The sequence below is a fragment of the Polypterus senegalus genome, chromosome 15 (assembly GCF_016835505.1).
Source record: "Polypterus senegalus isolate Bchr_013 chromosome 15, ASM1683550v1, whole genome shotgun sequence".
NCBI lineage: Eukaryota > Metazoa > Chordata > Cladistia > Polypteriformes > Polypteridae > Polypterus > Polypterus senegalus.
This window is the reverse complement of record NC_053168.1, coordinates 14,054,615-14,075,176: the sequence shown is the minus strand read 5'-3', so window position 1 is coordinate 14,075,176 and position 20,562 is coordinate 14,054,615. Positions and strand designations below refer to the sequence as shown.

The 20,562-nt window shown below is 42.9% G+C and overlaps 1 long non-coding RNA gene across 2 annotated transcripts in view; it reads right to left on the bottom strand.

Annotated features, from left to right (window-relative positions):
- The window catches only part of LOC120515671, a 45,539-nt gene that overhangs the window by 19,198 nt on the left and 5,779 nt on the right, over nt 1-20,562 (bottom strand). For both annotated transcript variants that reach the window (XR_005630682.1, XR_005630683.1), the window contains exon 2: nt 19,642-19,756. This is a non-coding gene — a long non-coding RNA (uncharacterized LOC120515671). The remainder of the gene's footprint in view (nt 1-19,641; nt 19,757-20,562) is intronic.

Genomic DNA, 20,562 nt, shown 5'->3' with positions numbered 1-20,562 from the left:
ATAAATACGGTACTGATAAAAGTCTTCACCCCCTTAGGAAGTTTTGGCATCTTATTGTTACCTAACATGGAATCACATGTAAAATGTAAATTTCAGTTTACCAGATGTTTCTTTGACCAAAAATGGCTACCGAATATTATAATGTGATGCAAAAAATACTTAATGCCATGCCCACACTTTTCGTGTCGAATCTCAGGAACCCTGCAAATAGGCTGTCTCAAAGAAATTCCGGGTCTTGGACGGTCTTGGCAAGGCTTGGTGACAGTGTGGGCACAACATTGCATAGGTATAGCTGAATTCTGGGTTAGTGCTCCACCTTATGTCACGTGGGTAGTTGGGTCGTGTGCAGATACTGTACTGTTGGAGTTTCACAGCGCTTCTCAAAGTGTTCTCAGAGATGAACAAAAAAGTTTACACTGAAAGAAAAATTAACATGGAAAAAGTTGATTCTGGAATGAAGAAAAATGACAATATGAAAGCATTTGGAATCTTTGCCTTCATCTTCATATAAGGTCTCAGTTTAATTCTGTATTCATACGTGTATTTTTATAAAAAAAACATTATTATTACTTTTTATAAAAAAAGTACATCTAACATTTAGTTTTCATTCTGTATTTTCATACTTGTGTTTCTATTTAAAAAAGTTACATCTAACGTCTCATTTTCAATCTGTATTTTTAAACCCGTATTTCTATAAAAATTGAAGTTACATCTAATGTCTCGTTTTCAATGTGTATTTTCATACCTGTCCTTCTATAAAAAATAAATTACATTTAACGTCTTGTTATCGTTCTGTATTCATATCTGTATTTTTTATAAAAATAGTTACATCTAACATTTTGTTTTCATTCTGTATTTTCATACTTGTGTTTCTATTTTAAAAAAAGTTATATCTAACGTCTCATTTTTAATCTGTATTTTTATACCAGTATTTCTACAAAAAAAAGGAGTTACATCTAACGTATCGTTTTCAATCTGTATTTTTATACCAGTATCCATATATATAATTCACTAAGGCAAGACAACCATGGAAAGCACGCTGGAAGGGGCGTGGATTCACTAAGCCGCCGACAAGTGAGACACCTATGGCGCACGCAGGAAGGAGCCACGCCCACCAACTCCAAGACCATTGGATACGACGACAACTCACACAGCCACGCCCACCAACTCGGACGCGACGACACAGAAAAACAGGCGTCACTTATATTCGTCTGTCGTAGAGGTCACATGCAGCTCCAACCCACGTTGACTGTTAATAGAGGCATGTTTCTCGTGGAGGTGAATCGCCATATGCGGCGTGTAAAACTGTTTGCGAGGGGTTTCCCATGGGATCCCTAAAACGTTCCTTTACAACTGAGGTTAAAACACAATGAAGTGAGCAGTCTTTAAAAAACGACTTTTCAGTTACGACGCACGACCGCGTGCACTATAGCAAACTGTTTTACACGCTACATACAGCAATTCGCATCCGCGACAAACATGCATCTTCTTAGATACTCCTGCACTTTGTACACACCTGCCTCCCACCGTGGTCGGGTGTCTTGGTGGATTATATATATAGAAAGGCAGCCAAAACCGCACAGAGCAATGAAAAGTCTACGTGAGTCACAGGTGCATCTGGACTGTACAAAGACGACAACAACTCGAGTGACGAGTTGGAGGTGGGCACAAGAGCGGGCAGTGTATACTGAATGAGAAATCAGCAGACTAGCATGACGGAGGGAGCGGAGTGGATGTCCTTCTCCTCTCCTCCCGTTCCACCCTGAGCGCCGCACGGACGATTGTGTGTTGGTTCATTCCGTGCATTGGTTAAAGCCCAATGAAGGAAGCAGTCTTTAAAAACCAATAAGCCCTGTGTTTCTGTTTCATTACCGTCTCACCTGCTTCACCAATGCAGGCCCCACAACAGGCAGCCAACCGGGTAACCAAAGTCTTTGGGTTCAGAGAGGAGTATGGTTATAAAGCTGAACCTTAAAGGAATTGACGGAAGGGCACCACCAGGTGTGGAGCCTTTCGCTTCATTTGACTCAACACAGGAAACCTCACCCGGCCCGGACACTGACAGGATTGACAGATTGATATCTCTTTCTCGATTCTGTGGGTGGTGGTGCATGGCAGTTCTTAGTTGGTGGAGCGATTTTGCTGGTTATTTCCGAAAACGAACGAGACTCCCGCCTGCTAAATAGTTACACGACCCAACAGCAGTCAGCGTCCAAATTCTTAGAGGGACAAGTGGCTTTCAGCCACGTGAGATTGAGCATTAACAGGTCTGTGATGCACTTGTATGTCCGGTACTGCACGCGCGCTACACTGAATGGATCAACGTGTGTCTACTTTGCGTGGGTAAGCCGTTGAACCCCATTCGTGATGGAGACCGTGGCTTCCAATTGTTCCCCACGAACAAGAAATTCCCAGTATGTGCGGGTCATACGCTCGCACTGATTATGTCCCTGCCCATTGTAAAGCCCCCCATTGTCGGGTTACTTGGTGGATTATATATAAAAAAAAAAGCAGCCGGAACCGCAAAGAACAATGAAAAATCAACGTGGAAACCGACTGAGGCAGTATTTGGAAAATGAACAGTCAACGTGACTCACAGGTGCGTGTGGACTGTACACAGACGAAATCGATTCAGGTAGGGAGTTAGGGGCGGGCAGTGCGTACTGAACGAGCGCCGTTCAACCCCGTCCTTCGCTTTGGAAGGCGAAAGCGACGGTGCTCCTCCGGTTTTCAGTCACGGACAATTGTATGTTGGTTCAGGCGTGCATTGTTGCAATGTTACTTTTCTTGGTGGTTTATTAAATTACGGATTTTTCAAATGTTTATTTTTTCCTCTGTGCTTAAAAATCATTTAAAAAGCGGCCTGATTATGCGGCGTAGCGGGTTGGCTAGTTTCTATAAAAAAAAGAAGTTACATCTAACGTCTCGTTTTCAATCTGTATTTTTATACCAGTATTTCTATAAAAAAAAAAAGAAGTTACATCTAACGTCTCATTTTCATTCTGTATTTTCATAGCTGTGTTTCTATAAAAAAGAAATACATTTAATGTCTCATTATTATTTTGTTTCCATACCTGTATTTTTATAGAAAAAGTTACATCTAATGTCTCCTTTTCAATCTTCATTCATACCTGTATTTCTATTAAAAAATGAAGGTAAATCTAACATTTTATTTTCAAATAAAATATTTTTTGCAGTTTAAGAAGGAATAGTCTGCCTGTTACTATAAGAGATGCCCCTTCTGTCTCAGCTCTTAAATCCCAGCTGAAGGCTCACTATTTCAGTTTAGCACACCCTGACTAGAGCTGCTGATTAGCTGAGCAGACTGCATCTCTGTTGTTAGTCATTAGCACTAATACTTTTGTTACTAACCCTCACCTGTTCTGTTTCTCTTCTCGGTACTCAAATGTGGCACTTGGTGCCACGGCCCACCTGCCAAGTGGTTTTGCCTTCCTAAGGTAAAGTCATCCTTGATGGAGGATCGCAGGAATCATGGGAAAGATGGTTCCTTTCATCAGAGTGGCTGGCCCAACGCTATTTCAGCTGTGGAATGGCCAAATGGGGAAGGCAGCTTGATGGCCGAGGTCTCCAGGACTCTGAACAAATCTGAATCCTCTTCTGTGATATCATCTGCTTTTGCATTTTGTTCTGTACTCACAATAATTATTGTATTGTATTGAGGATCACTTGTGTTCTGTTCTGTGTATTGTATTGTATTGTATTTAGCCTGGTTTCTTTGACACCCACTGCATGCACAACCTACCTGGAAAGGGGTTTCTCTCTCTGAATTGTCTTTCCCAAGGTTTCTTCCATTTTTTGTTCCCTACAGGGGGTATTTTTCGGGTGTTTTTACTCGCCTTCTTAGAGAGTTAAGGCTGGGGGGCTGTCAAGAGACAGGGCCTGTTAAAGCCTGTTGCAGCACTCCTTGTGTGATTTTAGGTAATACAAAAATAAATTGTATTGTATTGTATTGCATTTTATCTTCAGACAGACCTGAAAAATGCAGTCCACCAATGGTCTGCATTCAACCTAACAGAGCTTGAGAGGATCTGTAGAGAAGAATAGTACATCAGAGCAATGAGGAATCCAGGCTGGTATGGCTGCCAAATGAGCTTAAACAAAGTACTGCGGAAAAAGGGGTAAGGTTGCAGTTTCTTCATTGTTAATAAATTTGCAAAAATTCCTGAATTCTTGTTTTTGTGATGTCATTCTGGAGTATTGAGTGTTGCTTGATGAGGGAAAAAATGAATTGAAGTGACTTCAGAACATGGCTACAAAGTAACAAAATGTGAAAATACTGAAGGGGACTGAAGACTTTCTGAATCCAACCAAAGCAATAGAAGAAAACTCAAGCGGGCACAGAGAGAACATGCAAACCTCATTCAGAGAGTCATGCCCAGCCTCATGGCGTGGTGACACTGCAGCGCAGAATCAGATCATCCCAGCTGAATATCTAACATGGATTTCCATGCCTTTACTATTTCTTATCATAGAGAACAAGTTTGAAGGGGCACAATAAATAAAAAATAACAAAAAAGAAAGACATGTGGCGCCTGCTGGAAGAGACTCCCTTCAAAGTCCTGCAGCGCTAGAGGCATATTAGATAACATCGGCAGCGTATTCACACTCCATCAGTCAAGGTTAATGATTCATGGAGTGTGAAAAGACAAGAGATAGGAAGTTTGCAGCTCAAGAGCCGTCCATCGGTTAAAATTCTCAAGGGAGTGTAGCTGTCCGTAACGCCCTTAATTTAGGATTACTTCGAGGAATGGAGAAGGGGGTAGGGTAGCCAAAAACATTCAAAGAAAAAAATGCATCATTGTAAAAATAGGAAAATGTCAATCAGTGAATTATGCTGCGCCTAAATATTGAAAGAATAACTTATTGTGGTGTGAAAACCCTGAAGCGAATCTACCTGTAGAGCTGACAGAGGCACACTGGAGCAGTACAAGCAAGCTTGATGCTGCTCTGTGATGGGCTGCCATTCCCTCCACAGCTGGTTCCTACCCTGTCCCTACAGGGATGGACTCCTTATGAAGGACTGGCATTCCCTCCAGGCTTGGATCTTGCTTGATTACATAAAAACATAAGACGTCTGACAACTGAGAGGAGATCATTCAGTCCATCAGTCTCATTTGTTCAGCTAATAGCTAAGCTCTCCCAATATCTCATCCAGATACCTCTGTGTGCTGCCGTCAAGGATAGATAGAACTTTAATTAGAAGGATCAAGAAGAGAGAGCGATCCAAACAAATGATCAAGAGACCAAGAGGATCAAAGTCAGAGCAAAAGCAAGAGAACAACGCAGAGCAAAATGTCATGATAAGGTAGTCACCAAGTTGGACGGCTGAATGTTGTTGTGATGTGAGATTCTGCATACAAGTTGATAAACATTTTGTATGTCCATTCATTATCCAACCCGCTATATCCTAACTACAGCGTCACAGGGGTCTGCCGGAGCCAATCCCAGCCAATACAAGGCACAAGGCAGGAAATAAAAACCCCAGACAGGGCGCCAACCCACCGCATGGCACACACTCACACACAGGACTAGAAATCACCACTGCACACAACCTGCATGTCTTTGGACTGTGGGAGGAATCCCACACTGACACAGGGAGAACATGCAAACTCCACGCAGGGAAGACATGGGAAACGACCCCGGGTCTCCCAACTGCGAGGCAGCAGCGCTACCCACTGCGCAATCGTGCCACCCTATTTTGTATGTATTTATTTGTAATTTAGGTAAAGCAATGTAATTTAGTGTTACATAAGTGAGAAGCATTCATGTTTACCCCCTATTTAGGACTGAGTCTCTTTGAATTTTACGACAGGATTTTGATGAAATGCCTTAAACCAGTTTGGCAAGTGTTTCTCTGCTAAAGTCTTTCAACCCCCATAGGAAAGCCAGGCTGCCTAACACTCAAGCTTTTGCTTAACATATGGTTTTGGGGGATGGCAGGTGTATGAAGGTGTTCTATCACTCCATTGGTCGGAAGTATGGCTGTTTGGAACTGGCTTGTATCAGAAGCCTTTAAGTACCATGACGCCCTATTGGCTGTAGGGGTTGGACAGAACATCTATAAATTTGCTTGCTTTACTCACTCTCTCTTTTTTACTAACATCTGATGAAGAAGCATCTCACATCATGAACTGACAAGATCAACACAATGAAGAGCACAGCTCGGCAGCCATATTGAGACAGGCATGCGGCCTGTTCTGAAGAAAGCTGACCACCAATGATGCCTTAACTAGAGACATTTTAAGTAAGTAACTAAGTCTGTGTGCCGCCTGAAACTACACATCACCATTTATCAGGTTGTATGGTTGCCAATATTCAAATGTACTTTGCATATTGTTATTATTTATGAATATTATCAATAATACATTGTTTAAATTGTACCTTAACTCCTGCTTGCCTTTTACTACACCTAACTTTCCTGAGGTTATAGATGTAGAAGGGAAGGTGGGGAGAAGTTATATACTATAACTAGCAACTTGGCGCGCGCTGCGCTGCTCGTTGGATAACCACAGTTGAAGGACTCAATCGTAAGGACCTCTTGTCGGGTGTCTCATTGGCACGGTTTTGCGTCTTTCTTTCGCGATAACGGCGTAATCTGTCTTCTTTCTCTGTAGGGGTTTCAGTTGCCTTTCGTTGTGTGGCAGAGACGCATTGTTGAGCTAATCTGTGTGAATGCTGAGTGTCCGTTTCTTGCGAGCGACTGTCACGCCTTTGCCTCTTTGCTTCGTGATCACGCTGTAATGTGTCCTCTTTCACAGCAGCAGGTTTAGTTGTGTTTCGTTTCGGCATTGTTCCATAAGGTCTCCTCCGTACAAGTGCACATGGGTAGCTGAAGACGGAAAGGCATAGTGGGCATAGTGAAACACACAAATTGGTGACCAGGGGAACCATCAGACTCAGACGCGGGCCTCGAAATACTCAAGTGCACATGCTATTTATAATCACATTTTTTTTTTGTTATGAACTTCCTCAAAAGAGTTGATCCCTGTAAATAGTTAATAGTATATGAACAATATAATCTGTTGTAGTACGGGTGTTAATTAGCGTCACACCTCATAACCTGCATACACCACGTGTTTGGCTGTAACGCTAGAAGCGCGGTGGACGCTGTAAGGGTAGGTTGTGGTTTCTGTTTCTTTCGTGATTTTTTTTATTTCATTTTATTGATTATTTAATAGGCAGAGGGGAGAAGACGTTAATGTGATGCTTTTGTTTTGAAAAGATTTTCGGGAACAGGAAAAATAAAAGCAAAGGGGAAAGAACGGAGGGGGGTAAGCAGGAATTCTGAGAGGGGACGGACTGGGGCTTTTCTACGGGGCGGCTATACAGCCAAAAGGAACTCGGACACGGACACCGCGCTGGGCTTTTATTATATAGATACCTTATAAACAGTGGTAAGTCTGGGAGATTTGAGGCATTCTGACAAAGGCTACTTATTAATAATACAAAAGGGGAAAGCAGAGCAATATATTTTTCTACCAAGACAGAACAAATGTCCTCTCAACCGCAGTTATTTATTCTATAGTGGAATAACATAATGAGGGCGGCGAGTCCCTAGAAACTGTGCAGCAACCGAAGTCCGCACGTAGAAAAACACCATGACATCGTGGGAAATTCATCAAGTAAACATGATCATTTTAACTCCTTCCAAAACAACTTCCCATAGAAGAAATAGTTCATCCCCTGAGCAAAACCACTCATGGAGTGCCTTGATTTCACAAAGAATAATGACTTCTTTTCAGAATAAGTTAAAAATGGTGAATCAGGACATGTGGAAGGTTTCTGCTTCAACTAATGTCTTGGTAGTTTGTTCCAGATTCCCACTGCGCTTTGTATAAAGAAGCACTTCCTGGCTTTAGTCCTAAATTCACTTCTGCTTAATTTCCATTGGGGTCCATGTCAATGCCCCCCATGTACTTATCCATCAGGAGTTGCAGGCAAGACACGGAAACAAAGGGTACGCGGGACTGAGGAGTCAGGAGTGAAAAGAGGGAGGCGGACAACAGAGGTGTATTTGTGCAATAAAAAGGATTTTCTTGTGCAAAAGCCATTCTTCTTCTTCTTTCGGCTGCTCCTGTTTGGGGTTGCCACAGCCATATCTTTCTGTCCTTCTGTTACACCCATCACCTGCATGTCCTCTCTCACCACATTAATAATACATAAGTAAAGCATCTAAATGCACTTTAAAAATGGTAAAAATCTTAGTGCAAAACAAAATTATAAGTAACACCTATGGTGAGAAAAAAAAGTTATTGAAAAAATGCACAACATGGGATATCCCCTGACGGACTGGGTGAAATATTTGGGAGATCCTTTATTGAAAGGAAACAAGCTACTTGTTGCACTATTTGGATGTTGGTAGATTCAAATGGCCGTAGCCATAGTGCCAATATTTACCAAAAATCTGGGTCGAACATCCAGTTTTTAATTTTTTTCTACTTGCTGGTCTGAGGGTGTCCCACGTTTAGCAAGGGTCTTGACCCTTGTGACATCTCTCTTCTCTGAGAGAGCATAATAAGTCCCTTTCGCGACCCCCATAGAAACCAGCCCACTCCTGTGTGTCTCTCCTACACACTCCCATTGTTTCTTTACGAGCTTAGTCATTTGTAATGGGAGCAGAGCCTGCACCAGGTCTTTCCAGACAATGGGACGAACCCCCCACTTGGAAACATGGCCCCAGTACTCTCCCAACTAGTTACAGGATGAACCCCCCTACTCGGAAACTCGGTCCCAGTATTCTCCCACCTGGTAATGAGATGAACCACCCCACTCGGAAACTCTCCCACCTGGTTATCCTTCAAGTTCTTCCTGTCCCTGTTTCTTCTGGGCTTTTATTATCCTGCCGACTACACCACTGTCACAAGAAGAATAAAAAGACATCATAAAGGTTTGGGGCAGCCACTCGTATATATTGTGCTAAAAGGGTTGTTTAAAGGAGTTGTATTCAGCTCTGATTCCAGAACAGAACTGACTGATGGTTGAAAAGATGACTGCTTTAAAGTCCATGGCAGGTGCGGAGTATGGCTGTTATACATGTATAACTCCATCTGCGTAGTAGGGAAACAGGACAAACTTTAAAGATCAATAAACAAACAGGTATCACTAGCTGAGTGGAGGCAAGGTACACTCCAAAACGCAGAGGTAGAGTGACTGGAACGCAGGCTGGCGCGTGAGTGAGGAGGGTCCGGCCCGGCTCCCCACCCTCGATGTCAAACTTCCCCCTACCCTTGGCCAGCAGCCTCTGTCTCGAATTAGCACAAATGTATTACTCCTGCAAGTGAACTATGATTCTTAGTGCGATGAGAGAAGTCGCAAAATCAATGGGAATCCATCCATTTTCCAACCCGCTATATCCTAACACAGGGTCACGCTGTACAGCACAGGGTGCAAGGCAACAAATCCCGGGGCTAGGTGCCAGCCCACCACAGGGCATACACACACACACACCAAGCACACACTAGGGACAATTTAGGATTGCCAATGCACCTACCCTGGATGTTTTTGGACTGTGGGAGGAAACCGGAGCACCCAGAGGAAACCCACACAGACACGGGGAGAACATGCAAACCCCACGCAGGGAGGACCCAGGGTCTCCTAACTGCAAGGCAGCAGCGCTACCACTGCGCCACCGTGCCACCTTTCAACAGGAATGTTCAAACAAATTATTGAAAAAAGCCCGATCTAAATCAGTTAAATAGTTCTCTCGTGAAAAGTAGACAGACAGACAGATGCCGGATTTTATATATATATATAGAGATATATAAATATTTGTAGCTAGAAATCCTCAATGGGAAAAAAATCCATTAAGTAATTCTCTCATGAAAAGCGGACAGACATGCAGACAGACATCGAATTATATATACACCAGTAACGGCAGACTGCACAATAACGTGCCGGGAATACACTTGGCTTGAGCATTCATAGTTTTCATCCTGATTCTCTGTACGTTTATCATTCATTTGCTCAGAGGTTGATGTGCCTGCTGCTTCCTGAGCAGCTCTTCTTCTCTCCACCCTAGCTCCCTGCTTCTTATCTTCTTTAGTCGGGCATCTTTTTGTGTTAAAACTGATTAAGTCAGTGCTTGTGTTGCAATTATTTGGTACGTTTTCCTTAATGTTTCACTTAAGCTGGCACTTAAGTCTTCAATCTGCCTCAAGAATGATTTGAGATATGAAGAGGTAGGAGAAGTGACGGTGAAGGTGGTGGGGATGAGAACGGCGCCCATACACATGCGCCACACTGCTGGCTGCTGCAGAGAGTCGATTCTACAATAAAATAAAATAAAAATAAAAAGAGGAATAACCTTGGAGGTCAATCATCACCCCGGACAGTACACGTCATGGTCCGTGGCCTACGGGTGATATAAAATCCTGGACAGACAAGCGGACAGCCACGGTCACGTATTATATAAGATTTAAGATACTAGGGGGGGGCCAAGCCCCCTTGCGCTTTTGGTGTCCAACCACCAGTTGTGGCCTGGCAGGCCGCCCCACTTGCGGCCAAAATCACGAAATTCTATAAATATGTAAAAGAAAAAATAATTATTATTTAACTGAGTAAAAATCATGAAATGAGAATAAAATATTTACTCTCTTACCGATTGGAGTATTCTCGTTAAACTGAGGTCCACTATGCTCGATGAGTATTTATAAGAGGCTAAATAAACGATCCATTCGTTTTAACTGACATTCTTATAGATTAAAAAACTTTTTTTAAAAAAATGACTCATTTAAATAACAAGAAAACTTAAGTGGTTTGCAATGGGTCATCGTAACTCGACCTTTAGCTAACTAAATCACCTGAATACAAAGGACTTTCTTGATATTTTAGTTTATAATTTAAAAACGGAATAAGAATTTGAAAATCTAACAATATTAAAGTTCGATAAATTCAGAAAAGAATGATACCCAACATACATATGTAGGTTTTACAATAAGCGTAACAATAAAACGTGACATTAAAACGTCACTTAAAATCGTTGCAGAAAATCGTTGTACTTTTAGGCTGAAGATTTTATATAGAGAGAGTATATGTAGACATATATTTTCTATTGCTCTACTTTTTTGTCAATTATATCTATTAAATCACTACAATTTGGATGAACTATTCTATGGTTGAAACCTTCCTGCACTGTGCTGATGGTCCACAAGTGACTGATTAAAGATGTGCTTGAGGATATTTCTAGGTGAGCAGGTAACAACCCCTCTTACTGTGCTGCCTGCTGGTGTGGATTTCACTCATCTGCTTATTTGCAGCTCACTGCGTGACTAAGGACCCTTCACTCGTCCAGTCTTGCAGAACCTGCTATAAACAAAGGCAGACAAAGACCCCCCAGATTGAGTCTTTTTTTCCTGAATAGGAGAAGCAGGAACTTTGTCAGGGCAACAGGACGTGCGCACCGTTAGTAAGGGCAGAAGTTGAAGGAAGCAAAACAATAAACATACTATAGTTACACGCATTATTATTAGTTAGTCAGTCAGTCAGTCATTGTCCAACCCGCTATATCCCAACACAGGGTCACGGGGGTCTGCTGGAGCCAATCCCAGCCAGCAGGGCAGGGTGCCTGCCCACCGCAGGGCACACACACACACACACTAGGGACAATTTAGGATCGCCAATGCACCTAACCCGCATGTGTTTGGACTTTGGGAGGAAACTGGAGCACCCAGAGGAAACCCACGCAGACACGGGGAGAACATGCAAACTCCACACAGGGAGGACCCGGGAAGCGAATCCAGGTCTCCTTACTGCGAGGCAACAGCGCCACCGTGCCACCCGCATTATTATTATCATTATTTATTTTTTTTTTTACTTGTAAAGTAAATCTGGAATTAGGATTTGGAAGCTAACTAGAGTGACAGAGGGAAATTCAACACAGAAAAAGGGGACAAAGCTACACAGGCAGTGCCCACTTTTTAACTGCTTTGGTTAATTATAAGTTACCCCCTGCCCATTGTTTCATTTATTTGTAAACATAGTTATTCACCTTTTAATATTCTATTTTACTATAATGGATGTGCATTTATATCTTTTTGCACAGTTCTGACTACATTCGTTGTCTTGGTACACCTATTATGGTTAATGGCGGTTAGCACATTATGTTGACCAAAAAAGAAACAAAAACACCTCACAGCGACTCTTATGTGCTTTACCAGTGTAGTGTTTGCAAAATACGAGTCCTAGCAAGATGCATGACATGGTCAGGGTGAAACAGATACTCAGGCTGCAGGGATTGAAAAGGCAACCTTTTCTGCTTGAAGTCCCATGTATAAGCCACCAGGGGGAGCCCTTACTGTACAGAACAGACTATAAAAGCAAATAAGAATTCAGTGATTTGGCACTGCGTATGATTAGTGTTGGGTGGCACGGTGGCGCAGCGGGTAGCACTGCTGCCTCGCAGTTAGGAGACCCGGGTTCGCTTCGTGGCTCCTTCCTGCGTGGAGTTTGCATGTTCTCCCTGTGTCTGCGTGGGTTTCCTCCGGGTACTCCGGTTTCCTCCCACAGTCCAAAGACATGCAGGTTAGGTGCATTGGCGATCCTAAATTGTCCCTAGTGTGTGCTTGGTGTGTGTGTGCCCTGTGGTGGGCTGGTGCCCCTGCCCGGGGTTTGTTTCCTGCCTTGCGCCCTGTGTTGGCTGGGATTGGCTCCAGCAGATCCCCGTGACCCTGTAGTTAGGATATAGCGGGTTGGATACTGGATGGATGATTAGTATTGTATGGATTTTTTAACAATCTATTATCTGAAGAGGATGATTTAAGCAGAAATATGATCATAGCTTAAGTTTATTTAACACTCCTAATTTTATGTTTTTTATTGTTCTTATATACTGTATTCTGTAGGTGTTGTAATACACAACATGCATCCCTAACTGCAGGCCTATTCAGTGAAGAGATTGGAGGAGGCTCTGTATCAAGGCTACAAGCTCCCCTGACCCGCAAGATGGCAGACAGCCCTGCACTTTGGTACCCATTCAGACACCCACAGGGGATGCTGGAAAATTGCATTCCAGTGGGGGTATCCCTGTTGGGGTCTGATGGTCTGTTTATGGGACTTCCTCATGACCCAGAAGTGCCTCCAATGAGCAATGCCCTGGCACCAGAAGGACTCCCCCGTGTTCAGTAAAAGGAACCACACTGCGTTATGCATTATGAGTTTGAGTTGGGTGAAAGGAGCTGGCCTGGTAGGAAGGAGGAGGAAGGAAGAAGAGAAAAACAACAGAGATTGTGCATGTGCTTGTTTTCGGTTCTTATATCAAAAAGAAACTTTTGTTAAGGTAATTTATTATAATAAACCATTGATTTGAACCCAGGACTTGTGCAGTTGTGTCTGCGGTTTGGGGCTTCCGTTTACTATTTTGGCTTCGTAAGCTTCCTTACCTTAACTCGTCTTTATCTTTGGCACTCTTTTGTCACCAGATTTGAATGCTTCTCATTCAGGAGTCATTTCAGCTCCTTAACATTCCGAGGCGTGTTTTTTGGGACACAACACACGGTCTTTGTGGGCACCAGAGAAGTTCATAAAGTCTGTGATGCAGTGACTGAGACTCGCACATCTGTCCTTTGGAAGCCATTCTCATTCAGAGCCATTTCAGCTCTCCAGGCTCCACTTTCTTATTATCCTGGTGGTAACGGGTCACCGTCTAATAACAGGCTTGCAAGTTGGGACGGCAAACCCCATGAGTCTTTATAGGGCTGGGCGGCAGTCCCTTAATTAGAGATTGACAGGTGACCCCGCCTCTTGGGGAACCACCCTTAAAATACATGGAGCATAATTTAAAGAACCAGCACATAAACATAACAAAAATGATACTGCATTAAACAAGTTAACTAAATGACAAATGAAGAGAACAACATTAACATAAATAATAACGATAAATATTTCAAATTAAAAAATACGTGAAAAAGACCAAAAGATGGAACATAAATATAAGACAGAGAGGAAGCCACTGGCCAAAACATAACAAACTCAAGGGGCATGACGATTGTGAGGATCAGGCGCTGACATTCCACTTTCTTGTGTCGAAGCAACAGAAAAAATGTAAGAAAAGTGAACCATGAAGCACACTTCTACTGTCCTGATTGTGACGTCAGGCTGTGAATTAGTGACTGTCCCAAAGCATATCACACAAAGCTTGTGGCAAGGACAGTTATCAAGGGTGCCCCAAGGATCGGTGCTGGGTCCTCTACTCTTCTTTCTGTACACCACCTCACTGGGTTCTATCATCTAATCCTAAGGTTTCTCTTATTAGTGCTATGCAGATGATACACAGCTGTACCTGTCGTTCCCACCTGATGACAACACAGTATCAGCTAGTGTCTCTGCATGTTTTACTGATATCTCAACCTGGCTTAGGACCACTGTCTGGCAAAAACCAAGCTTCTTGTGATCCTGCTCAACTCCCCATCTCTGTACAGTTTGGCTTGCTGTCGCTAACACCCGCCAAGTCAGTACACAATCCTGGGGTGGTGATTGTTGAGCAGCTATCTTCTTCTGACCTCATTTCTACTGTTTCTCATTTATGTAGGATCATACTGTACAAAATCCACAAGATCAGAACTTATCTGATGGAATACGGTTCAGACTTTGGTCGTGTTGTGTCTGGACTACTACAACTCACTTCTGGCCAGAATGCAGTGGCCCATCTTGTATTTAACCAACTGAGATGGGCACATGTCACTCCTCTCTTCAGGTCTCAACATTGTCTCCCTGTAGCAGCATGCATTAAGTTCAAATATCTGGTGTTTCCCTACAGAGTAGTCAGTGGGTTAGTACCTGAGTATATGGAGATACTGGTGAGCTCCTATGCTCCTTCTCACCCACTCAGGTCTGCCAGTGAACAGCGTCTGGTGATGCCACCTCTGCTTGGTATCAAATCTCAATCCAGACTCTTTATGTGTTGTCACACACGTGTGAGAAGGAGGCTGCTAAAGGGCCTGAGTAATTGTAATAAAACATCCGACCAGGGGGGGCGGCGGAGTGCGCTGATTGTCTTTCTCAGTTTTCTACAGACCTTTCTTGGGAAATCCTGCAAGGTTCCGGTGCCTCAGAAGACATCACTTCCGGTGCCGTCCCCTTTACTGACATCACCTCCGGGCCCTTTGATGACGTCACTTTAAAGCCTCCATCTTTGTCTCTTGTAATCAGTTCTGTTTTGGACTCAGTCTTGTGGACAACTCTGTAAAAAATTGACTACGTTTGCAGCCAGGATATATTATACGGGTGGCTGCCTCAAACCTTTATAATGCCTGGTGTGATTCTTTGTGACAGTGTGTAGCTCCAAGTTGGTGGAACAAGCTGCCCACCTCCTTCCGAACTGCTGACTCCCTTAATGCAGTTGAAAACCTACCTATTATGTGAATGTCTGTCTAAATGATTGAAATAAAAACAAAACTTTGTTCTGTGATCTTTCATATTGTTGGTTAATTTGTTGTTACATTAAGTTTAATAGCTTTATCGATTGTGAGCATGTATGAGTTTTCACTTGTGGCAATCAACTCTTTGCTACCTGTCCTATTACACTTGCTGAACAAACAGGCCCTAGTCTAATGTTACTCGATTCTGCTTGTATCTATTGTAAGTCACTTTGGATAAAATTGCCTGCCAAGCAAATATAAAGTAAACGTAAATTTAATAAATCTCCATCAGTAAGGCTAACCCTAACCATAACCCAACCTAACCCTAAGTACTAGATTTACCTTTCCCTACTGTACTGATGTTAACATTTTCGGTATTTAAACATTTATGTTACTGATGTTGGCACATGGGATGGACAGACATCCTGGGAAAGAGTTGGGAAGATCTCTAACCCGGACAGGTGGCCCCGAGTGAACAGAAAGGCATCCTGACCAAGGGAAGGATGTCACACCCAGACAAGACTGCCCTTAATGGATGCACAGACATCCCAGCCAGAGGAGATGGTTCCTTACCCAGACAGGAAGCCCCAAGCAAATGGACATGTGTCCCAACCGGGCATGTGCTTAATACCTTTCCTGGTCGGGATAAAAGTAGACAGGGAAGGACTGTCTCTGAGAGGTGTTTATTCCCGTCAGGCACTAGATGGCAGCAGACAGTCATATTGTATTGTCTTTTGTCACTGTCCTGCTCCACTGACAGACTGAGGAGATCGTTCCTCCCCCACACTATGCGACTCTTCAATTCCACCCGGGGGAGTAAATGCGAACATTAATTTTATTTTAATTTTTTTCATTTTATTACTATTTAATTTAATATTGTTTCTTTGTATCAGTATACTGCTGCTGGATTATGTGAATTTCCCCTTGGGATTAATAAAGTATCTATCTATCTATCTATCTATCTTGTAGCCCATTTGGGAACCAGCAGGGGATGTTGGGAGTTGTAGTCCGGCAGCACAGCTGCAAGAGAGTGCTGCTGGGAGATATATTGGACTTCTGTATGACCCGGAATTATGTCCAAGGCGTGCAGCCTTGGCACTGGAAGTACTCCCAGGTCCCCAATAAAAGGGACCGCATTCCCTTGTCCAGAGGAATCGGAGTTGGGAGGAAAGAAGGCAACACTCGACTGGAGGAGTGCAGTGTGGTGAAGAGAGGAGAAACTTGTGCTTTTGTTACTTTGTGGAGGTATCGTAGTTAATAAACCATCCTCGATTTGAACCCTGGACTGGAGTGTGAGATCATGTTGGAGTTTGGGGCTTGCTGGCGCCCAAATTCTATCAAAGTTGTACATTAAAACTTTCTTTCATGTTAGAAAAAAAAAATTCCACGTTTCTGGCTCATTTTTCCCAGTAGTAAGCAATAATGGCAAGGAAGTTAAAAAACATGCCGAAAGTGATGAAGCTGGAATTCTAATCTAGGACTCCAGCGCTGTGAAGCCCCACCATGATTAATCAATTAACTGATAGGAGCAAACTCAACAACGGAGTGAAGTTTGAGGTTCATTTTTGACATTTCAAGTTCTGCAAGCGGGTCTGAAAGACTTGACGGCTTTGGAAACTGACATGTGTGCCATCTGCTTCCATCAAAAATTGTGCTCTATCTCACACAAGGTACCAATTAGAAATTTTCATAAATCACGGAATTAGAGAAGTTAAAAGAGAAAAGTAACACCCAGGTGCATGCCCCCGGGGTCCTGTTCTTATCCGTGAAAGGTTGCCAGTCGTTCGGTTTCATTGTCTTGGAGCAACAGCGCTGACAGATAGACAGGCCAGACACACTGGCTCTTTCATCCCCAGCTGGTCTTTTTGCGCTAATCTGTGGATCGTGAATTTTGCCTGGGATCATGGCAGGGTCCCCATGGTGCAGCATATGTCTTCTTCCCCTGGATCTAATTCACTAGTGAAGGTTTTCAAAGTCTGCGTTTTCCTTTTGATTTTCAGACAGAGGAAAGTCTGCGGAGAGCTTTCCAGAATTAAAAATGGCTGTGGTCGGGGCTTTGACTTCTTTGTCATGAAGGATGCTTTTGGTCTAAAATCCCCTACTGTTAGTCCGATTATTTTTTTTTTCTTTCCAAAATATCACTGCTTTATGTGATGTACATGTTACGTGCAACTGCAAAATATGATAGGAAATGATAAATTAACAGACACAAAAATACAAATGCACTGTGTAAGACAAATTCTGGCAGCCATCCCCATAAGATGGAAAGACTAGGGGACAGAGTGTGTACAGGGCATGTCGCAGTAGGGGGCAGTAGTGCTCCCTTGAACCCTCAGGTACCACGCCAAACACCTGGTAAAAGTGCCACAATAATTCTTTTTATTATAATAATTACGTGCACTAAGCACCCTCCACTCCACACTATTCATAAATCAATACACAATAACCAATCAATAATCCCAATCCTCCACTCCCAGACGCGTTGCCCTCCTACCACCCAGCTCAGCTCGCCGTCTGGGAGTTCCCTCAGTCCTTTTATATTCCCTGACCCGAAGTGTTCCCAGTCCATGTGATCTTGTATCACTTCCGGGTCAGGTAAAAAGTACTTTTCTTCATCCCGGACGTCCGTCACTCTTCCTATGACGAACTTCCGGGTCATAGTGTACAAATAAGTCTTTGGTCCTCCCTGCAGCTCCCTCTTGCGGCCCCTGTGGTATCCAGCAGGGCTGAGGATAAAAACTACATAGTCCATGACTCCCTGCTGGTCTTAGGGGCACCTCCATACTGCAGGGAGGGCTCCATCTGGCGGCTTGGGGGACTTGGCCGGGATAAACTGCCGGGCACAGTCCACAGGCATTATCTCCCCCGGAACACTAGATAGCAGCCCCCCTTAGGTTGCAGTGCTGCACAGGGCAGCATGGGACATGGAGTCTTTGAGCTCATTCCTGCTGGGTGCCACCAGGAGGTGCTGCAGGGACTGGGGAGCCCTATTTCATGGAGTTTCCGTCACGCCCGTAAGTGCTTTTGGACCACATGTTCTGAAGACCAGAAGTACTCCCCGGTGGAGGATGAAAGGAGCTGGCTGCCTCAGGTGGACAAGCCAGTGTCGGGTGGAGTGAGAGAAGGAAGAAAAGAGTTGTGCTTGTGCTTACAATTGTGCTTTATTGAGTGTACTTGTGGCTGTGATGGTGGTGGGAAACACTTAAAAAGAAGAGTTTCCCACAACAGAAGATTTTTTTTCTTGTCTTTTAACATGTGTCCATGGGTGTTTTGGGAGATGGAGCACCCCTTGGTGTCCACAATGGTCAAACATTCAATTTCCAACCTAATTGCTTTCCCAATCTCAATTCAGCCTACCTATCTGGCATGAGACTGTTCTGTCTCATGCCAGAGTCAGTCATGAAGTGTAAGGTTTACATCAAAAAAGACAAAGTGGAGAAGAATAAAAAAAACGGTATCAAATGTCGTCAGGGTGGCAAGAGGATGGTAAGGATATGAGTAAGTATGATGGACCTTTTAGGAATGTATTATTACAACAACAGCAGCATTATTCCTAGAGCATATTTTCATACAGGTCATGTACGTTATGTGGCCAAACGTTTGTGGACACCAGACCATCAAACCTATAAGAGCTTGCTGGACATCCCATTCCAAAACCACAGGCATTAATATGGAGTTGATTGTGGCTGTAACAACCTCCACTCTTCTCTTTTCACAATATCTCAGAGTGTGTCAGTGGGAGTTTGTACCCATGCTGTCAACAGATTTATGATGTGAAGACCTGGCTCACAATCCTCATTGCAATTCATCCCAATGGCAGTCAATAGGGTTGAAGTCAGAGCTCTGTGCAGATCATCTGAATTCCTCCATGTGTCTTTATGGACCTGGCTTTGTGCATGGCAGCATAGTTGTGCTGGAACAGAAAAGCGCCTTCCCCAAACTGTGGCCACAAAGTGCAAAAGTTGTTCTTAAATGTTATATGCTGTAGTATTAACAGTATGCTTCACTGGAACTAAAGGGTCCTAACCAAACCCTGCCGTTATTCCTCCTCTATACCAAACTTTACACAAGACACTATGCAGTCTGGAAGGTAGCATTCTTCTGGCATTTTCCTGTTATGACTAAGAGTCCCAAGACACGAAAGCCTAAACAAGTTGTAAAATCACTTCTAATAATGCCCACTAGAGGGTGATATACCACCAAACACTGGCTAGATAAATAGCCAAATGCAGAAATTTCATAAAAATAAAAAGGTTTTATTACTCACAAAAATGTTCTTTCACAAAGAGAAGCTCCACAGAGCTTTTTCTTCTTCTTCCCCTTCATCTTTTTCCACTTCTATGTGATTGGTAGAAGCTGTCTTAAGCCTTATAAAGAGCCATCTGTTGGAATGACAAATGCAATTCATATGTCCCTGTTATATGCCATTTGGTATGGAATTCGTAAAAGCAGTGTTAAAGTTTGTGTTGTGCAATCTGTTAGAATGATAAATGCAATGCATTTTATTACTACAAATGTTTATAATGTACCATCTGTTGGAATGACAAATGCAGTGCACTTATCTATTACATGCTATTTGGTATGAGATTTGTAAATGCAGTGTTGATGTATGTGATGTGCCATCTGTTGGAATGACAATTACGATTCATATGTCCCTGTTATATGCCATTTGGTATGGAATTCGTAAAAGCAGTGTTAAAGTTTGTGTTGTGCCATCTGTTAGAATGATAAATGCAATGCATTTTATTACTACAAATGTTTATAATGTACCATCTGTTGGAATGACAAATGCAGTGCATATATCAGAATGGATGAATAGTAATTTTCTCAAGTTAAATAAAGAGAAAACTGAAATTTTAGTGATCAGCAATAATGGATACAATGAGGCTATTAGAAATAAACTGGATACATTAGGATTAAAAGTCAAGACGGAGGTAAAAAGCTTAGGGGTAATTGTTGACTGTAATCTGAATTTTAAATTGCATATTAATCAGATCACTAGGACAGCATTTTTTCACTTAAGAAACATAAGTAAAGTTAGACCTCTTATATCACTGAAAGATGCTGAGAAATTAGTTCACGCGTTTGTTTTCAGTCGACTAGATTACTGTAATGCACTCCTCTCTGGACTACCCAAAAAAGATATAAATCGTTTGCAACGAGTGCAGAATGCAGCTGCTAGAATCCT